Source organism: Rhinatrema bivittatum, chromosome 4, assembly GCF_901001135.1.
Source record: "Rhinatrema bivittatum chromosome 4, aRhiBiv1.1, whole genome shotgun sequence".
NCBI lineage: Eukaryota > Metazoa > Chordata > Amphibia > Gymnophiona > Rhinatrematidae > Rhinatrema > Rhinatrema bivittatum.
This window is the reverse complement of record NC_042618.1, coordinates 453,172,548-453,192,636: the sequence shown is the minus strand read 5'-3', so window position 1 is coordinate 453,192,636 and position 20,089 is coordinate 453,172,548. Positions and strand designations below refer to the sequence as shown.

At 44.3% G+C, this 20,089-nt stretch overlaps 1 protein-coding gene across 4 annotated transcripts in view; it reads left to right on the top strand.

Moving 5' to 3' along the window:
- The window catches only part of LRRIQ1 (leucine rich repeats and IQ motif containing 1), a 455,984-nt gene that overhangs the window by 361,226 nt on the left and 74,669 nt on the right, over positions 1-20,089 (top strand). The window lies entirely within an intron of this gene.

Below are 20,089 nucleotides of genomic sequence, written 5' to 3'. Positions count from 1 at the left end.
CATAGTAACTTGATAACAAACGAGTTTTATGATTTATTGTGATTCCCTGTTGTGTTGGGTGGTATACTAAAAAAACAACCATATGAACAATAACGGCTCTGAACCACAAAAGCAATGAGAATATAGATCTAATCAGTAATAAAAATGTGGTGATGGTGTAAAAAAAAACAATAAAGGTAACTGTAAGATGTAATTATAATTATCATTTTAAATATATAATTGATGAACAAAATTCAAAAGTGCAATGAAAATGAACTGATTTCAAATCAATAAAATAGAAGTCCTGATATGTCCATCTTTTGGCACACGAGTACTTCAGAGGAAAATGTAAACCAAAAAATAATTGGGGTTTTTTTTAATAGCAGAGTTCTACAGGAGATGGTCAGAATTGCTTACCTCATTTAAGAGTTGCTTATCATGTAGAATGTTTATTAACCAGTTCTTCCTTTTAATTTGTTCTGGATCCAGCTCTGAAGTGAATACCCAATTTCTGAGAGGTTTTGACAATAAATCACGGTTGTCTGTTTATATATTTCAAACATATATGAGTTCATTATAGTAGTCAAAATCCACAGAGCACTGTGGGAAATTCATTTTTTTATATTGAGTACCATCATATATTGAATACCAGCCAACAGTATACTGTGGGCACATCAACTTTCACAGAACTGCAGTGCTGTTCATTTTCAAGCCCTTATGCAGTCAGTTATTATACTAAGTCCACCATTGGCATATTGTGCCAAGAACCAAAGTTGAGCCTCAGTGAGTTTATTTTGTGATCTGGTGACTGTGCTGTTTCCTCATGATGGGATTGCTGTTAGCAGAAGGAGCGGTTTCTCTTTGAAAACTTTCTATCATGCAGTGGTTTCCAAACCAACCAGTTGGGTTTCCGAGGATAGCCACAATGAATATGCATGAGATAAATTTTGCATGCACTGGAGACAGTGCACATAACTTTATCTCATGCATATTAATTGTGGATATCCTGAAAATATTGGGGTTCCCTAGGACAGGTTTTTAGGTATCACTGCTGTGGAATGTGCATGGTAAAAGTACCTCTACATTTTCCAACTATATGGGCTGTTTAAAAATTTCCCTCAAGGATTTTGCTATTACTGACTCATGGTTTTTTTACTCCTTAATTATAGAAACACCATCCCTCACTCATAATCAGTAAGAATAAGTCCTCTAGAGCAGTGGTCCCCAACCATTTTTGCACCAGGGACCGGCTTCAAGCAAGACCATTTTCCCATGGCCCGGTGGGGTGGGGGTGGGGCAGGGGTGGGGCTTATGGTCATATGGGGGAAGGGTTATGGATGGGGTTGGATTTTAGTGCATACTTATTTAATTATGACATTTATAAATCTTGCACCTCCAGTTCTCTAACTCTGTGCATCCACTGAAATTCCCCCAAACAATGGAGCTTGGATGTTTCCCTTACAGCTCATCATACAAAAAGATTTTCAACTTCTGGTGTCACCTCACAGTAACAGCAGCACAAACACCTTCCACTGCCAGGCACATTGTGAACTAACACAAAACCCCACAAAAAAAGACACTCAAAATCTATACTGCAATCCCATCGTAACATAACAGTAATAACACCAAGGACCTGTGAATAAGCAAGGGTAAATATTACACTGGGTCCTAGGATAACAATACACCACCTACTGAAGAAACAAAACAAACCCGATTGCTATAGATCCCTATACAGACACTACATGCTAGCAGAATCTCTCATCATGGTCACACACACAGAGCAGAGACAGACCCTCACCAAATACAGAATACAAAATAAAGGAGCACAAATTAGAAAAACCTGAAATGGAAACCCCAAGAAGTCAATCTCTGTGTATTAACAATGGAAAAATAGAACCACCATTCCTCATAAAACAATAAAATCAAGAAACACAAAGCATCAGTTATAATAGTAAAACTATACTAATAAAAGAATATTTTAAAACTACTGATAAATATAATTTCTATTAATTAAAATCATATACATTTTTTACAATTTCCCAAACACCAATAAAACATTTCAAAACAGCACATATATCAAATAACACACAATAATTAAAACTAATAAGGATTTTAAAAAGCCCCTGCTGTCCATACATGGGAGCTCTTGATTTCCAGTCACCCTGATATTGTCAAGGATTAGGAGGTTATCCTCTCTCTCTCACACATACTCACATGTCCATTCTCTCTCACACATACACTGTCACATACATACACATTCATGCTCTTATACACAACCATAACCTCTCGCTCTCAGACTCTGACACACTCTCAGGTTGTAAGATACTCTCTCCCCCTCCACACCCCCCCCCCCCACACACACACACACACACTCTTACTCCCCTGGATTTTCTCCTACACACTCGTGCTCTCACTCTCACTGGTTCCCTCACAACCTCAGAGCCTCTCTCATTCCTCTGCTGCCACTGTCACTGCTGCCGCATGGCTATTGGGGAGGTTCTGATTGCTGCTACTGGCACTGAAGCCCATTCTGCTGCCTCCTCTGTGCAGGCCCCGTGGGCTTCCAGTTCCACCATGCTGATCTCGTACATTCTGAGATCCGCATAGAGAAAGTGCTACTCTTGCACATTCCCAAAGATTACATGTGCCAATCAGTAAAAAGTAATTTATTTATTTTTTTACATCTGCTGTCTGATCTTAGTTTTCTAATCGGTTGGTCACAGGCTTTTTTTCCCCACCTTCCCTTTCTTATTTTTTTGCAAATTCCTTTTATATTGCCTTTTTTTCTATTTCTTTTCTCTCCATCTGTCTTCTTCCCTTAAACATACAGTCAGGTTCTCATTCTAACATGCTTTCTCTCTCTTTCTCACACACACATACACACACACACACACACTCTCACTCTGACATGCTCTCTCTCATACAATCATTCATACACACAGTCTCTCACTGGCACATGCTGTCTGACTCTCACACACACAGGCTCTCTCTCACTTCCACATGCTGTCTTGCTCAAGCACAGGCTCTCACTGGCACATGCTATTTCTCTCACACACACAGAGGCTCTCACATGCTGTCTCTGCAAACATTCAGGTCTTCACTCCCACACACAGTCTCTCAGCTCATCTCATACACGCACACATACACACTCTACAAACCCTCAACCTCTCTCTCACCTCTGGGCCTCCTAGTCACGGGCCGCTGCAGGATGGGCTCTGCAGCGGCCCTGGTCTTCTCAGGCCGCGCTGTTCCTCTTCTGCACGCGGCTGATGCTCCTCCTCCTTTCTGCCCGTGCGACTCCGGCAACATTTTTCTTCCGGGGCTGCACAGGCAGGAAGGAGGAGGAGGAGCACCTGCAAGTTTAGACACGACTGGCCGTGGTGACGTGAGCTCCACCACGGCCCTGCTGATCTTCTTGCTGTCTGTATCCGGCACACAGCACAGCAGTAGTTCACCGCTCAGCCGCGAAGTGCTAATTGGCTTTTCGGGTCATGCCTCCTCCCTTTTAGGGTGGAGGAGGTGGGTCTCCAGCCTCGCCCCGCCTCCCCGCAGCAGCGGCAGCCAATGAATGGCAGCCGGGGAGAGCGGCGCCTCGAACTGGCAAAAAACCCCGCAAAAAATCCGCGGACCGGTGGTTGGGGACCCCTGCTCTAGAGCAGTGGTTCTCAACAGGTGTGTCGGGACACACTGGTGTGTCATAAGGTCCTGAGAGGTGTCGCAGGACCAGCAGATGGCTGCCTCCTTATCAGCCTGGGTGGGATTTGGTTGACTTCTCTTACATTGGGCCTGATGGGAGTCTACTCTTACTTCCTTCTCTTCTTTCTGGCCCAGTGGGAGGCTGTTTCCTCTTTCACCCAGATCAGAGCGAGACATTGCCAGCTCCTGCTGTTCTGGGCCTGATGGGATGCAAACTTTATATGTTGAGTCTGGGAGTGATGCTGCTGATGATCTCTTCACCTTGTTGAAGGAGAAAGGAGGTTGGGGATGCTGGGAAGATAAAGGCGGACCAGAGAGGGAGTGTGGGGGGTGCTGAGCAGGAAGGGGTGGGAAATAGGGGGTCAGGGTAGCTGGGCAGGCAGGGAGATGGGATGAAGAGATTAGGGAGTCAAGCAGGGAAGAGAGGGAGAAAAGAGAAAAGGATGTTGGGGGGGGGCAGTTAGGAATGTTGGGCAGGGATGTGAGTGTGAGCGGATGATTGAAAGGGAGTAATTGGGTGGCAGGACGATGGAGGCATGGAAGGGGAGTGACAGTGTGCAAGAGCCATGAAATGCCAGTTTTGGGAATGTGCATTTCTTTTCTCTTTGTACTTTGCTTAGTGTGGGAGGATATGTATTCCTGTTTCTAGCTCTCCAATTTTACACTGAATGCAGAGTGGCTTTTTGAGGTTTCCATTCCTGTTTCTGTCTCCATATTTATAAGTTGTGGTTTTTATTCTGTACTAGCTGTACCCGGCCACGCATTGCTGTGGCTCAGTCTGGTTAAATGGAAAAGAAAGAAAAGAGCGCACATTTTGAATATGGTTAATTTCACAATGCTTGTCGGTATACAATATTTTTTGTTGTTCCATTGTCTGTGCAGATATAGAGATTGTCTGGTTTGCTGACTCTAGAACATGCAACATATAATTGTCCATGTGAGAAGCAATCCGTGTCTAATGTAAACCGCATAATTCTAGAAATGAAAAAGAATGAAAAAAGAAAAAACAAAGTATACTCACTAAATGAACGGTATGGTAAACGACACAGCTCAATTCCAACGCAATGTCACACAAAATAATTAAATCAAAATGAAAATAAATCGAAATCTATGAAAATTCAATTTAACAATGCAATTGGAAACATTGAAATGGAATGGTAAAATATTTAGTCCAAGCTGTTAAGCCCATTAAAACAGGTGAGATTTTTGTCCCCTCTCCTCCTACATCTTTGCTCTGCTCCGCTCCCCCCCCCCCCCCCAGCACCACGAAGGGCCAGAGGTGGCGGTGGTGGTAGGAGCTGCAGCGGTGGCCAAGGGGGATCTCGCGAGGCGTAATGGTCCTGCCATCCCAACTCCCTCCCCCCTTCCCTGGTGGCGGAGGGACAGGCTCAGACCCCTTTCACTCTATCCTTACAGGCCCCAACTCCTTTGCTATCCCATTCCCATCTACACTGAACCCCTTCCACTGTAACCTATAAATGGAGAGCTGGGGGGGGGGGTAGAAAATCTCTCTCTCATACAGCCCCCTACATAGACTTCCTCTCTCTCTCTCTTGCACATACACTCTCCCTCTATCCCTCACACACGCACGCCCAATCCCTCTCACACACATACACAATCCCTCACGTAGTCTCCCTCTCTCTTTGGCACTCACACTCACCTTCAGCGCACATTACCACACTTCTCTCTCACACAGTTAAAACGGGCGGGATTTTTGTCCCCTCCCCACCCAAGTCTTTGCTCTGCACTCGCAAGAGCTTGCAAAGTTCCTACGCCAGTTGTGTCTGGGAGAGAGAGGAAAACACTTCGTTCCCCCCCCCCCCCCCCACCTCGCAAAGGGCAGGCAGCAGGCACTGCAGCAGATTTGGGACACGTTGCCTACCTTACTTTGCTCTTTCTGGCAGACCTGTGCCTTTAAGAAATCCGATCGGGGGCTTGAGAGGGAGGAGGGAGCAGGGCTCTGGCTTTCACTTTCATCACGGTGCTTTGCTGGGAGTGGGGGTGGAGTGATGCTCATGTAAACTCTTCCTGTGGCGGCTGAGACCCACGGGCGGGCTGACAGCACTGCCTTCCCTTTCCCCCCCCCCCCCCCCACCACAGTTGCGGGATATTTACTTGGCTTCTCCTTATCTGCGAGACTCAGGGGGTGGAGGAGGAGGGTGAGCTGGTCTCTGTTCAGCTCTTTGCGCTTTGGCTGCTGCAGGCTGCAGCTGCTTATGATCTCTTCACAGCCGCTTTCTACTGCATTTGCTCTGCTCCGGCCGTCCCAACTCCCTCCCCCCCTTGCCCGGCGGTGGACGGACTGGCTCGGCGACTCTTCTACCCTTTCCTCCTCCTGTGTGTAACTGTCCGGCAGTCCCTACTCCCTCCCCCCTTCCCCAGCGGGGGAGGAACAGGCTGAGCCGTTTCTCGGAGCGGCAACTCATCTGCCCTTTCCTCCTCCCCTCTGTGACACCCAGCACGTAGCGCAGAGCTCAATGGTCCATACATGTGCGGTAGAGCTGCTCTATACTGCGCATTTGCGGGCCGTGGGTCAGAGCCCCATTTATATTGTAGATAGCGTGTGTTGCTTGTACGTCCAACAGATGGCACTGTTTTTCCAAAAAAGTATGTTTTTACCTGTCCCAGGTGTGACATCTATATAATATAGGTATATAAAAACTTGCGCGTATTCGAATGCAATGTTGTGTTAAAATTTCAAAGCAATCGGTGAAGAACTTTCGGAGATTTAAGATTTTGAACAAACGAACATTTACATTTTTATTTATATAGAAGATTTGGTGAAGGTCGGATCTGTATGTGTGACTGAGGTGAAGTATTTTACTAGTAGGTAGGGATTTTTATCAAATCTTCTTTGTTGCATTTTTTCATTTTCAATAGGACATGGATTGGTGCTGCACTACTGCCTTTTCATAGGAAGATCTATTGCTGTTTGAGTTCTTGGAATTAGTGTTGCAGTGGTATGGAAGGTTAGCTACACATGTGCTGAGTGGTTTTATTTTTCAGGTTTTATAGTTTACAATGTACCTGGTAGTAAAGGAGTTTGTGTTTCTGTTATTGAGATAGCACCAGAATCAAAATATCTTTTTGTGTAGCAAGTTGTAATTGAAATATCCTAGTTCTGCTCTGCATCCATTCTTTTGGGATGGCGGGGGGGGGGGGGGGTGCAGGTTCCTGTGGATGCAGAATGTGTGTTTACATTTAGCCCCGTGATGGTCAAATGTTCAGTGTGTCGTGCCTGTAAGCATTATCTGCCAGGTGTGTCCCAATAGGAAAAAGGTTGAGAACCACTGCTCTAGAGGACAATAATGGAACCCTACGAAGAGCGTGTAGGACCACGGTACTTTATATTTTGTACCCATAGGCCTGCAAACTAATTTTCAAAGGAAAATGTCTGTTTCCCTGAGAAAATTCTTGCTGGTGCTCAATCAGTGGGTAAAGAGTTCTCACATGCTTTGCATGTTCATGAAAGTAGATGCAAAGAAATAAAATTAAGACCCGCACACATGCGCACGTGTGCGCGTTTGCCCTTGCGCACACATGGACGCACCAGTTTTATAACATACACGTGTATATATGCAAATATGCGTGCATGTTATAAAATCGGCTATCCACATGTGCGCACAATTTTATATTGACGCGCGCATGTGTGTTCGAATGTCATCTCAAGCGTGTAAGTGGGGAAAATTTTAGTAGCTACACGCAACGATACAATAGGCCTTTTTAGCAGTTTGCTCCCAATTCGGCCCAGTAAAGGAGAGGACTTCCTAAACCACCTAGCTAACTTGCCTCCCTTTTACCTTATTAGCCCTGAGCCTTAAAACCCTACTGACTAGGCTCGTTTTTGTACTATATTATCTCACCCTAGCTTGGTGGTACCCTGTGATAGAGTCCATCAAGCTAGGGTGAGAGAACATAGTAGAAATTTCATCTTTGTGAGACTTTCCTCACTCCAAATGACGTCAAATCTTCACCAAGGTGTACTGTGCTGTTCGTTTTTGGTTGCATTGCTTACATGTTGTCCCTAGCAGAAGTAAAGTTTTGCAGTAAGGGACCCTGGCACGCGCTTGTGCACTTAACTACTTTCACGCTGACTTCATGGTGCAGTCCCGGCTTGCCCATGCCCTCCCAGACCACGTCCATGCCCTTGCCCCATCCCTTTTTCAGAAAACTTTTTTTATGACTGCATCTAGTTGATGAATTGTTCCCTATGTCTGAGTGTCCATTTCTCATTCTGTAACTATAGGAACATCCTTTGGCATTTATAGATGGTAAAGGTCATACTGTTAAACCAAAATATTGATGAGTTTATGAATTAACATTTCTCTTTGTATATTGGGTGTACATAGTGTTCCATTTTAGTATATTTTATATTTCCATCACTTTTGTTTGAATTTCAGATTATGAGAGTCATATACCACATATATATAGTGCATGCTAGTACAATTTTTACATGCTATTTTTCTACTTATGCAAATAAGCTGAGTAGAAAAAGTGTGCAAAATTTAGCAATGCAAAATTTAGCAAAAAAAATATACAACCTAGCTCAATGAATAATTAGCTCTGTGAAGTCAGTTTTGCATGTAGTTTAAGTACACAGTAATAGTTATTGAGCTGCTTTCCATGATTTTGCATTGCAGTAGCTTATTAACTATTGAATAGATTTTGTCTTCAGAAAACTTTGTGTAATCTTTTTTCCCTGCAAAATCACCAAATTTGCCTGTTAAATCACCAAATACTGCGCATTATTACAAATAGCACACACTGTTTGGGGGTTTAGTGTGCAAAGCGCTGTTTGCAGAGTTTTCTGCAATTTAAACCTCCTCCTTATGTGTTGATCTATAACTGAAACAACTAGAAAGCTCGGTCCCTTTCATAGAGCAAACAGATAGCAGGGAAACCAATGTGGTCAATGTGATTGAAATGTTTTGAAATTTGCAACTAACTTAAGAAAACATATAGTACTATTTTAGCGTTGTTTTGTTTACTGTTTTTTCTTAAAATTAAGATCTGTTATTGAACTGAGGTGTATCCATTTCTCTTTCCTTCATTATCTCTGGCTCAATCTGTAAACAATAGCCTATTTCTTACCCTGTATAAGAGGTCTTATAATGTGGTTTTGAGTAGTTATTTGCCCATGGGACAAACACATTTACATAATTGTAAAAGCCATCTTCTTAAACTGCAAATGTTTGCATTTTATTTAGTAACTTGGTTGTCAGGTTACCAACACTGCACTACAGAATCTAGATTTGGCTTAACAATTGCACAGTGTAATAGTAAGAATACTTACTTGTATGTCTGTTCCATCTAATATTTAATACTTGTGAACGCTCACTCAGCCTTGGAGACTGCTGCTTGAATGGTCATTATCATCGTTTATGTATGTCACAATTAATTTATCGTGCACTATAACCCCCACGTCCTTTTGCCACTTCAGAATTTAAACATTTAGAATTACACAATTTCAAAATGTCATAATTTCAAAGCACCACTTCTTTTTTGTAGAATATTTAAGTTGGTCATTTCATTCTTAGCCTATTGCTCCTTCTTATACCTAGAGAAACTGTAAATTGTCGCTCCCATGAAAAAGCTACGGTGACATGCAGCCCAGCTCAGGCTTCATGTAGGGTACTTCAGAGCTACCATTGTGAAATATTTAAATCATTTGCATGAAAAAGTGCTATGAATCCTGAAATTATGCTTTTATTTCCAGATGATAGTGAACTCAAATGTGAAATAGTTGAAAGGTAACCAAGGCCTAGATTCATCAAATTACTCTAAATATCACAGGAATATCACGCATTAGTGTCCGCGATGAAAAAGAGGTCTGTTTATGCAAATGTTAGACATGGCGCATCATGGAGGAAAAATTTGTAACCTGCAATAATATGTTGCGTTGCAGGATGCAGTATCATGGTGTGCAACGCATTAGCGCGTTGCATGCCCAAAACGGGAAATATGTGCACAAGTCGGGCCAATATGTGCATAACTTTTTTTAATGCCGCCCGAGTACGCACATATCTCCCGTTGTGCGCACATGTGAAAACAAGTGGAAAAGGGATGAGGCATTGGTGTAAGGGCGCAAACAATAGATGAGAGTGCATATACTTAAGCACACAGGTGCATGCTGGGGTCCCCTACCTCGTTACTTTACTACTGCTATGGATAATGTGTAGCCCTAAAAGCAAAAGAAATAGGTTACTCAGTGGACTATAACGGGTTGGGGCTAGCAGGGGGAAAGGAACACATATAAATGAGGGGGATTAGGAAGTCCTATCCCTTGCCTGTGTGATCTGGAAACAAACTGGTGAAACTGGTGCCCCTTTCCTTTAAAATCCCTCTACTTATGTGGTGAAAATGGAATTAGCGTGAACATGTGCACGTCCATTAGAAATAGGACATTTTGCAACGTGTGCGCACACTTTGTAAAATGTGTGTGTGTATGTAGACCCTGCCGGTTGTGCGCACAGATATCCACATACGTGCGTGCACGTTGATGCATGCACACTTCCTTGAGGGCGGAATTTCCTGTTTTCCCAGGCCTGATGCATAACGATGCCTCCACCAGCACGCCAGCCCAATTTTACCACAGGGACATCACCCACTTGACGTTCCCTGGTGGTAGCCAATTAGGATCACCTCTTTCCACACAATGGTGTGAGGCGCAATCTACGCCTAAGCTTGCAGGCCTGGGATAATCTGTGGAACACCTGCTCCAGACCCTGACCAGCCCCTCATTTATTTTCTGGCACCTTTCCCCTAAACTAGTATGGTCACCAGTGATGGTGGGGGGAGTGTGGGAAGCCAGGATGCTAAGCAGTAACTCGGCTATGAAGGTAACACACCTAGTAATGCTTTAAGTAGTGGGACAAATAGGAAGTAACTTTATGTCTCTTCAGGCTTGGCCTTTAGACTTAATGGCCTTCTCAATTATAATAACACGTAACACCCAACTCTGGGTCATGTGGCTATCCTGTCTCCGGATAAGCAGCTGCAACACACTCAGCTCTGCTATGCATTCCCTGGATGGGCAGAAGTGATCAGTGTTTTGCTCTGTGTGTGCAGGAAATTAGAAATAGGTTGCCACCCCTAGCTCTGCTCAATTTCTAGAGTAGAGGCAGAGCTAGTGTACACAGCTGGCTCTACTCCACTTCTTTGGCTCACAGAAAAAACCTACCAGAAATCTATTCTAGGGTGTTTTCCCAAAAATCATATTGAAACAGATGTACAGAGTTATGTGGCTGGGAGAGGATCTACTCCCGAATCACCGGGGGTAGGGCAATTACACATAGGGGCCTTATTACCACAGGGTAAAAGGGGAACACATTCGGGCCGATTCAGTAAAGTCCGCGGGAGAGCAGGCGAACGCCCACTCGCCTGTGCGCGCGATTCTGTATTTAAATGAGGCCCGGCGGTAGAAACAAGCAAAAGGAGGCGTCCCTAGCGCCTCCTTTTGGCCCGGAGCGGCGGCTGTCAGCGGGTTTGACAGCCGACGCTCAATTTTGCCGGCATCGGTTCTCGAGCCCGCTAACAGCCACGGGCTCGGAAACCGGACGCCAGCAAAATTGAGCGTCCAGTTTTTGACCCGACAGCCGTGGGCCGACTTCAGTTTTTGTTTTTTTTTTTTACTTTTTTTTACCCTTCGGGACCTCCGACTTAATATCGGCTCTTACACACAGAAGACAACTGCTGGCTTTCTAGAAGGTGCATACTTGAGGAGATACCTCCTTCAGCCTTTGAGCAAGAAGGATACCCTGAAGTTCCTGGGCATGCTATCTATGGAGGGGTCAGGCAGGGACCACCAAAGAGAGAAAAATTAGGGAAAAGACAAAGAAGGAAAGAAAAATGGAGGTCAACATAAAGTTATACATGTAAATATATAATATATACTGTATGTGCTGTTATACGTGCTGTAAATAGATTGCAATGATTTAAAAAGGGGCAATTTTCGTTTGGTTGGATAGTTTGCAGTTCCATAGATACTTTGGTATCCGCAGATCTGCAAACTAATTTTCAAAGAGGAAACTACCCTCAGTGTTTCCCTTTGAAAACCAACAAGCAAGGTCTATACCTGCAGACTTTGCACCTGCTATTTGTATGGTATGTGGGGAATTGAAAAATCAAATCCCTGTGCTTACTTTCACTCTCTCAGCCTCCCCCTCCCCCCCCCCCCCATGCCAGGAATGCTCATTTTTTGTGGCTAAAGTATGTGCACATATGAAACTATGTAAAAAGCACTCAGTTTCTTCCATCATCAGCAGAGCTGAATTAGCCATGATATGTGGCATGATGTCATTCCATAGCGCCAAACGGACCCTTCTCTCTAATCTCATACAGCTATTGCTCTATTGAGTATTTATGGGAATTCCCACTCAGACATTACCTCATGAGCCCCTCAGTCTTTTTTCATTTGAGCTTCAGCATGGATGTGTAACCTATCTTTCTGTAGTTTTTTTCTTCATTAATATCTTACGCTTAAATTTTTTCAAGTTCTAGTTGCTTCACTGCCTCCATAGATGCCCTGACAGCACTTTTCAGTGCTATTAAAAAAAAAAAAAAAAGTGGACGATTTTTTCTTTACAAGATGTCTGGTTCCAAGAAGCTCACCATAAATGACTTTTAAGGACTATATATGAGGTAGGAAAATGTCCATTATAGATAGATCCAACATCTGTTACTACTGCATAGGGCTCAACCATGACCAGGAAAATTGTTACCACTGCGGCCATATGTCTCAACATTCCCAAAAGTCCAGGGTCTGGAAAATGGGTAACCATAGTTGGTCCTCTTCCCAAAGTGGCATGGTTTGACTCCCTGGATGCTGAGTTGAACAGGAGCTCTTCAACGAAGTCTTTTCTTTTGGCAGAACAGGTCAAGTCCTTGGGGTAAAGAAAATAGAAAAAGCGTCACTCTTTGGAGCTGGCGGTGCATCTGGCATTGAAAAAACAGAGTCTCTGTGCCGTCAATGCAGCCTATGCACTCTATGCCATCGATGTATTGTGCATCAGCGCTGAAAGCATACTGAGGGCTAGCATTGTTGATACATATCACTTCAATACCTTCAGAGCACAAGACCTAGACGCATCAAGCCCCAAAGCACAAAATGCATCAAGCCTCGCCACCATTGTTGCCTCGTGCACCAGAACAGACTGCTCTTCATCATTGCATTGGGCTGTGGTGCTTCCAATGCAGCTTTTGTAAGCATACTGATTACTATATTGCATAAGGGGAGCAGAAGGAGATATGATTCACTTACCCCCTCCAATCCTGAGAGCATTCTCACCATCAAAGTTATTGGAAAGAGGCTTCCCTCTACATATGCCAGATCCATTTGTTCACTGATGCCTCTCGCATCTAATCTGCCCCAAGTTCAAATACAACAGAGCCCAGAGGCTGGACAAGGAGATTCTATACTGGTATCTGAAGAAGATGTTCCACCTCCCACACCCAACCAGAGGGCATGTCAGCTCATGGACCAAGTGGCAGAGCTGTGAAAACTTTTTTTTACCTCTTTATGGCTAAGAATAAGAAGGGTACCTTACTCTTCAATATCTCCTTTCCAATATATCATATACACTTCCCCAAGAAGGAGTTCCAGAATCCCCAGACCAAATGGGAACCCCATTATAACCCCTGCGAGGCAGTTCTTGTCCCCGACACTAGCTTGCAGAAGAGTCCAGTCAGAAGATGTACACCAGGACTACACCCCTCCAAGGCACCAAAGGCCTCTCCTTAGTCACCTTCATCAGCATCGGGGTTCTGGATTAGTGTTCCTTCCCCTCTACGTTCTGAGGAAGTTTTGATGGAAATACCCTCCAACCCCCTAACTGAACCTCTGGGGATGGAGTAACCTAGTAGTTAGAGCAGTGGGATTTGAACTGCTACTCCTTATGACCTTGGGCAAGTCATTTCGCCCTCCATTGTTTCAGGTACAAACAGATTGTGGGCCCTCTGGGGACAGAGAAATATCTACAGTACCTGAATGTAGTCCACTTTACAGTAGCTGAAAGGCGGAATATAAATCAAATAAATAATTTGTCTATACCAAAGGACCTCTCTGACTCCAGATTTCTGGATAGATTGGGTACAGTGTTCAGGATCAATATGTGTAAGGACAAAGATCCTTGCATTAAAGTCTTCAGCCTGCTGGAGACTGCTGCGTAGCTTGTAGCCATTCTAGTCCATGATATTCTGCAAGAGTTACAAACAAGAATGTGGGAGATTCCAATCTCCTGTACCCCAGTAGCAAGGAAATTAGACTTCAAGTATAGAATATAATAATACCCAGGCTTTGAAATAGTACAACTGCCAACCAATCAGTTGTTGTGAAATCAGCTCATTAAAAAAGCAAAGAAAACAAGGATTTTTTTGAATACTCCACCAGAGAAGGCTCCCTGGCTACTGGACAATTTTGGTGAAAAGGTGTTTCAAAGCTACATGTTTAATGCATGTATTTCTGCTCATCAGTTCTACGTCGATCAGTACTTAAACAAGTGCATGCAAAAACTGAAGCCCTTCCTTCTAGCTGGTGATAACAGTTCTGCATTCCCTCAGCCACTCTTGGATGTGGAAGAACGTATACTTCATCTTATTCATTCCATTTATGAAGCATTTGACACGTCAGCCCATTCCTCTTCATTTTCAATAGGTCTGCGCCGGATAGCTTGGTTGAAAGCCAGTAACTTGCGTGATGACATTCCCAACATGTTAACAGATGTCCCCTGCTAGGAGATCATCTCTTTGGAGACAATCTCAGAGAAATGGTTATTCAAATAAAGGAACAACATATTGGTCCAGGCTCTCCCCAAAAGCTTGGAGTAACAGTCCGCTTCAAGGAAGCCATTCTATGCTTTTAAAATATCATATTTCAAAAGACGCCCTTTCGGCAGTTTCAGCGGTACCAGCTTCTTCCACAGCATCAAAAACTTCAGGCTTAAAGTCGACAATGTGAACATTGCCAACTAAAAGCAGCATAGCAGACCCAGGCCAAACCTGGACCAAGTGTTTGACCATTTTTCAAACTAGCAATAGTCCTCTCCAGTAGGGGAAGAATTAAGCACTACTTAGAGGAATGGCGCAAGATCACCAAAGACTGCTGGATTCTCAAGATTGTGGAATCTGGATACCATTTGCATTTCTCCTGGCTTCCCATGTTTCCCATTCAGCCTTCATTCCAGATGTGTCTGGAGGTGGAATTACTTCTCAATCAGTGGGCAATTGAACCTGTTCTGCTCAAACAGCATGGCCAGAGATTCTACTCCTTCTACCTCTTTATCCCCAAGAAAACCAGCGGATTCAGACCCATCTTGGATTTAAGAAGCCTAAACAAGAATATATGCGGGAGAGAGTCAAGATGGAGTAGTTCCACACAATTCTCCTCTTCATCTAGATGTGTACCCTGGATGTAAATGATGCTTATGCACATATATCTGTCCATTCCTCCTACTGGCACTATCTATGCTTTGTAGTGGGCTACTCTCACTGTCAGTACCAAGTACTCCCCTTTGGTCTATCAGCGGTGCCAAGTGTCTTTACCAAGTGACTAATCATAGCAACAGTGTGCCTTTGGGATCAGAAAATCCAGATTTTTCCTTAGCTAGATAACTAGCATATAACAGCAACTTCTTGGGAGGGCGTACTAACCTCCTTTCAGAAGTCAATTCAACTCCTACAGTCATTAGGATTCCTGGTGAATTTTGAGAAATCAACTCTTTCCTGCCCAGAAAATAAAATTAATTGGAGCATTAATAGATTCTGTGCAAGAGAGAGCTTCCTCCAGTCAGATAGGATGAACACTTTCAAGATGCTGGTATACTGATTGCTGAACGCAGATCAGCAATGGTCAGGGAAGTTTTTGTTGTTCTGGGCCACATGGTGGCAGCAATTCTTATAGTTTCATAAGCCCACCTTCACATGCTACTTCTACAGTGGGGCCATCACTCCCAATGGAACCAGTTAACTCCACCCTTGATCACCAAGGTGACAATTTCACAAACAATGAAGCAGGATCTATGCTAGCGGCTAGACTCTCATTCTCCAAGAGGAAACTCCTCTCCAATTCCTCACCAAGTAACATTGGTGACAGACGCCTTCACAAAGAGTTGGAGGGGGCCCACACAGGCCCTTTTTTTTTAATTAGATCACTTGGTCATTAGTAGAAATACAATTTCAAATCAACCTCTTGGAATTGTGAGCAATCAGATATGCTCTGACAACTTTCACATGTCCCCTCCAAGGGAGGAACATTCTCATGGAAATAGACAACCAGGTAGCCATGTTTTACGTGAAGTAGCAGGGTGGCATGGGGGGTCATGGATTGTTTGTTAAGAGACAATAAAGATATGGGAATGGGCATGCAAACATCAAGCTGTCCTGCACGTTAGCAAATTGCCTCAGCAGAGTATTCCACCACACAAATGGTCCCTTCAACAATCAACTGTTGACAAACTATTCAGTCTGTTGAGACTTCCAACAATTGACTGCTTCGTGTTGGAAGAAAACAAAAGAATGGACAGATTTTTCTCCATTCTTCCCAGCAAACTCAGATCTGTTCAGGATGCTTTTCTGTTCAACTGGAATGCAGATCTCATGTATGCTTTTCAACTGATCCCACCTATAGCCAGAATGGAGCTAAAGTGTTCAAAGGCCTGCCTAATTTGCATTGCTTCAGCATGGCCCAGACATGTATGGTTTGCTTATCTAGTACAGCTGTCCAGTAGCCCTCTGATCCATCTCAAGGCAGATCCATCCTTTATTTATATTCCGCTTTTCGACACTTCAAAGCAGATTACATTCAGGTACTGTAGGTATTTCCCTATCCCCAAGGAACTTACAATCTAAGGCCTAGAAGCACTAAGCCACAATGTTTTATCGCAGGAGGGGTTTCACCTTCGTAAGGGGGTATTACCACGATAGTGGGGGCCCTCCCCTGAAAAAGCATTGTGGTTGTATGGTGCATTCTCGTGGCCAAATACCATGGGACAAAATAACACAGCACGCAACCCTTTACTGCTATAGTGGCCCCAACCTCACAGGACCACCATTGCCTTAAAGGACCATTGGCCAATAAAAATAAATCATGGCAAACCTGATCTCAATCTCCACTGATCTCAACCTGGGGCTGCCAGTGAAGGCAGCCCTGACTCCCCTCAAAATATAAATTTTTAAAAAAGCACTCACACACCGATGGCCCTGGCCCCACCCCCACCCCTCCTTCCTCACTTCTCCTCACCCATGGCCCCTTGCTGAGTGCTGCCCTTTTGGACCCTTTCCAAGAGCCATCCCTCCTACTCTTTCCTGTGTCTCCATCCTTTCCTTCCTGTTCTTTCCCAGTGGCACTTGTCCTTGCCCCAGTTCCCCTCACCCTTTGCACCTTCCTGAGCACTGCCTACCTGGCCCTATACCAAGTGCCTTCCCTCTTGCTGTCTATCTCCTGTGTCCCTGTCCCCTCCCACCTATCCTCTTCCACCCATAGCCCCTTCTGTCCTCTTCCCCTTACCTATGGCCCCTTCCTGAATGCTTCCCCCTCCCCACTTTCCACAGTACCTTCCATCTTACCCATTGCCCCCTTCCCCTCCCTGTCCTTTCTCTTCTTCCCTCCCTTATGGCCCCTTTCCAAACACGTTCATTTGTTTCTCCCCCATGTGGCCCTTCCCCCCATCCTCACACTCCCACCCTACCCTTACATCTTCTTCCAGTGATGCCCGCCCCCTGTATTCCCATAGAAATGTTCTGGTGCTCACTTTCTTCCATAATCACTCAAGCCTTCAGCTCCTTCACATTCTGTTCAGCGAGGGACCACACTTGCGGCAGCAGCCTTTCTCCTCAGTACCCTGTTCCTTGCTCTTCTTAATGTAGAACCAGATTTTTGGCAGCAGAGTGCTCTTCCAGGCCTCTCCTGGTGGTAGAAACTGCCTCTCGGTGGCAGATCTCCTTCTCTGCTCCTTGGTCTTCTCAGTATGTGACCAGGCTTTCAGCAGCAGCACACTGGCAGGCCTCTCCTCGTGGCTGAAGCTAGCTCTCAGCAGCAGCAGCCCTGATCATCACTTTTCTCACCACGGGACCAGAGTTGTAGCAGTGGCACTTTTCTCTGCGCCAACCGGGTTCATGGCAGCTCCTTCCTCCTTCTGCATCACGGGACTGGGCTCTTCTGCACCAAACACTGTTCAAGTCTGCAATCAGGCACAGAAAGCAGCCTTAATGCAAAGCTTGCACTTTTTCTGGGTAGCTGCACTTCCAGTGGACCCCCTATGATAGTCTCATGAACCCCCAAGGTTCTATGGATCACAGGTTGGGAACCACTGGCCTAACATTTTCAAACTGAGGGTAGGCCAATCTATACTTATCCGTTGTCCAAGTTCATGAGAGGTTTATGGCATACTAAGGGCCGGATTTTAAAAGCCCTATGTGCACCGGGCCTATTTTATAAAGGCCCAGCGACATGCGTAAAGCATCCCGGGGCTTCAAAAAAGGGACGGGGTCAGAGGCTTCTGACACAGCGGCCATTTGTCACTTTGCCGGGGGATCACGAGCCAACAGACTGCCAGTGCGCGCAATCTGTGCCTGCCCGGAGGCAGGCGCAGAAGGTAAAACAAAAGTCGTGGGGGTTTAAGATAGGGCTGGGGGGGGATAGATTAGGGGAAGGGGTGGGAAGGTTAGATTAGGGGGAAGGGAACGGGTGAAGGCCACTGGTGTCGGTGCATGCAGGATGCACAATTGTGCACCCCCTTGCACGCGCCGAACCCCGATTTGATAACATGCGCGCACATGATATAAAATCAGGCATCCATGTGTGCGCGCTGGGTAGTGTGCGCACATGTATTCCCACGCGTACCTTTGAAAATTTACCCCTAAACCTCCAGTTATAAAACCACCTGTACCAGGAAACCAGAACGTGATTCTCACACAACTAATGAAGCTACTCTTTCAACCTTTGGAGTCAGCTTCTCTCACATTTTTCAAATGGAAAGTATTATTTCTTATGGCAAACACGGCTAGCCAGAAGAGTCGGTGAATTCCAGGCTTTGGTTCGCTATTCTTATATGCAATTCTTCCATAATAGAGTGGTGCACCGCACCCATCCAAAGTTTCTAACAAAGGTTGTTCCAGCTTTCCATATTAATCAAATCATCATATTACCTACATTCTTTCAGAGACCACATGCACATGAGGATTAGAAGACCCTTCATTCATTAGAATGCAAAAGAACTTTAGCTTACTTCATAAAAAGGCCTTGGCTACATCAGTTCTCACTGGGCATATCAGTTGGCAAACATACGTGGTCGAACTGGCTATCAGATTATATTCAACATTGCTATGTGCTAGTGGGTTTACAGATTATAGACTATCAAGGCTTATCAAATTAGAGCCATGGCTGTATCAGTAGCTCATCTGCAAGCTGTATCTCTTAAAGACATCTGCAAAGCTGAAACTTTGTTATCCATGCACACCTTTACATTCCATTACTGTCTCAATAATCTTTCAAAGATTGACAGTATATTCAGACAAGCAGTTTCTTAAAACCTTTTCACCTAGCAATCTACTGCCACAGTAGGGTCCAGGTTTGCTTTTTAAGTACTGTAAATGCTCCGCTGCTACTCCCATATGTCATGGCTAATTCAGCCCTGCTTATTGATGAAGAAAGAAAGATTTCTTACCATTAGCAGTAGACAGCAGGATGAATTAGCAATGCTAAGTACCTACCCACCTTCCTGGAGAATCAACTACCCAGCTTGATTTAGCTCTAAAATTGACTGAGGGAGCTCATGAGGCAATGCTCAAGTGGGAATTCCTGCACATGTTCAGTAGAGCAAAAGCTCTGTGAGCTTAGAGAGAGAGAACATTTGGCACTGTTGGGTGACATTGCCTCACATGTCATGGCTAATTCATCTTGATGTCTATGGCGAACACTGTTTCAGTGCACAAACTTTTTTCTCCACACTGATGGTAGCAATTTTCAGAAGCTCATTTTAGGCATGTAAATATGTTTACACATGTAAAAGAACTTTAAAGATAGAAGCATTGCTTGAAATTCTTTGTACCTGCAGATTTCTTTAATCACTGATTATGAATGACTATAAGAAATCCCCACTCCCTATTCCTTGCTTCTCTTTCTTGAAATCCTGATATATATATATGTGATGCTATTGATGAAAGCTTCATTCCCTACATTTTTATTTAAAAGATACTTTTATTTCACTTTTTCTAGTATCCTGTTCATAGTGGATTACAATAAAATGGGAAAAGCTAATTTAATACAAGAATAAAATAGAAGGATCACTACAATAGTGAATAGCTCTAAGGGCCGAATGATTTTTGGATTGTAATCTGTGATCCAGTGGGTCATAATTCATGATTTGTTTTGGAATTTCAAAGGTTCTGAAGAACCAAAATTTCTTGTATCCCAGACTTC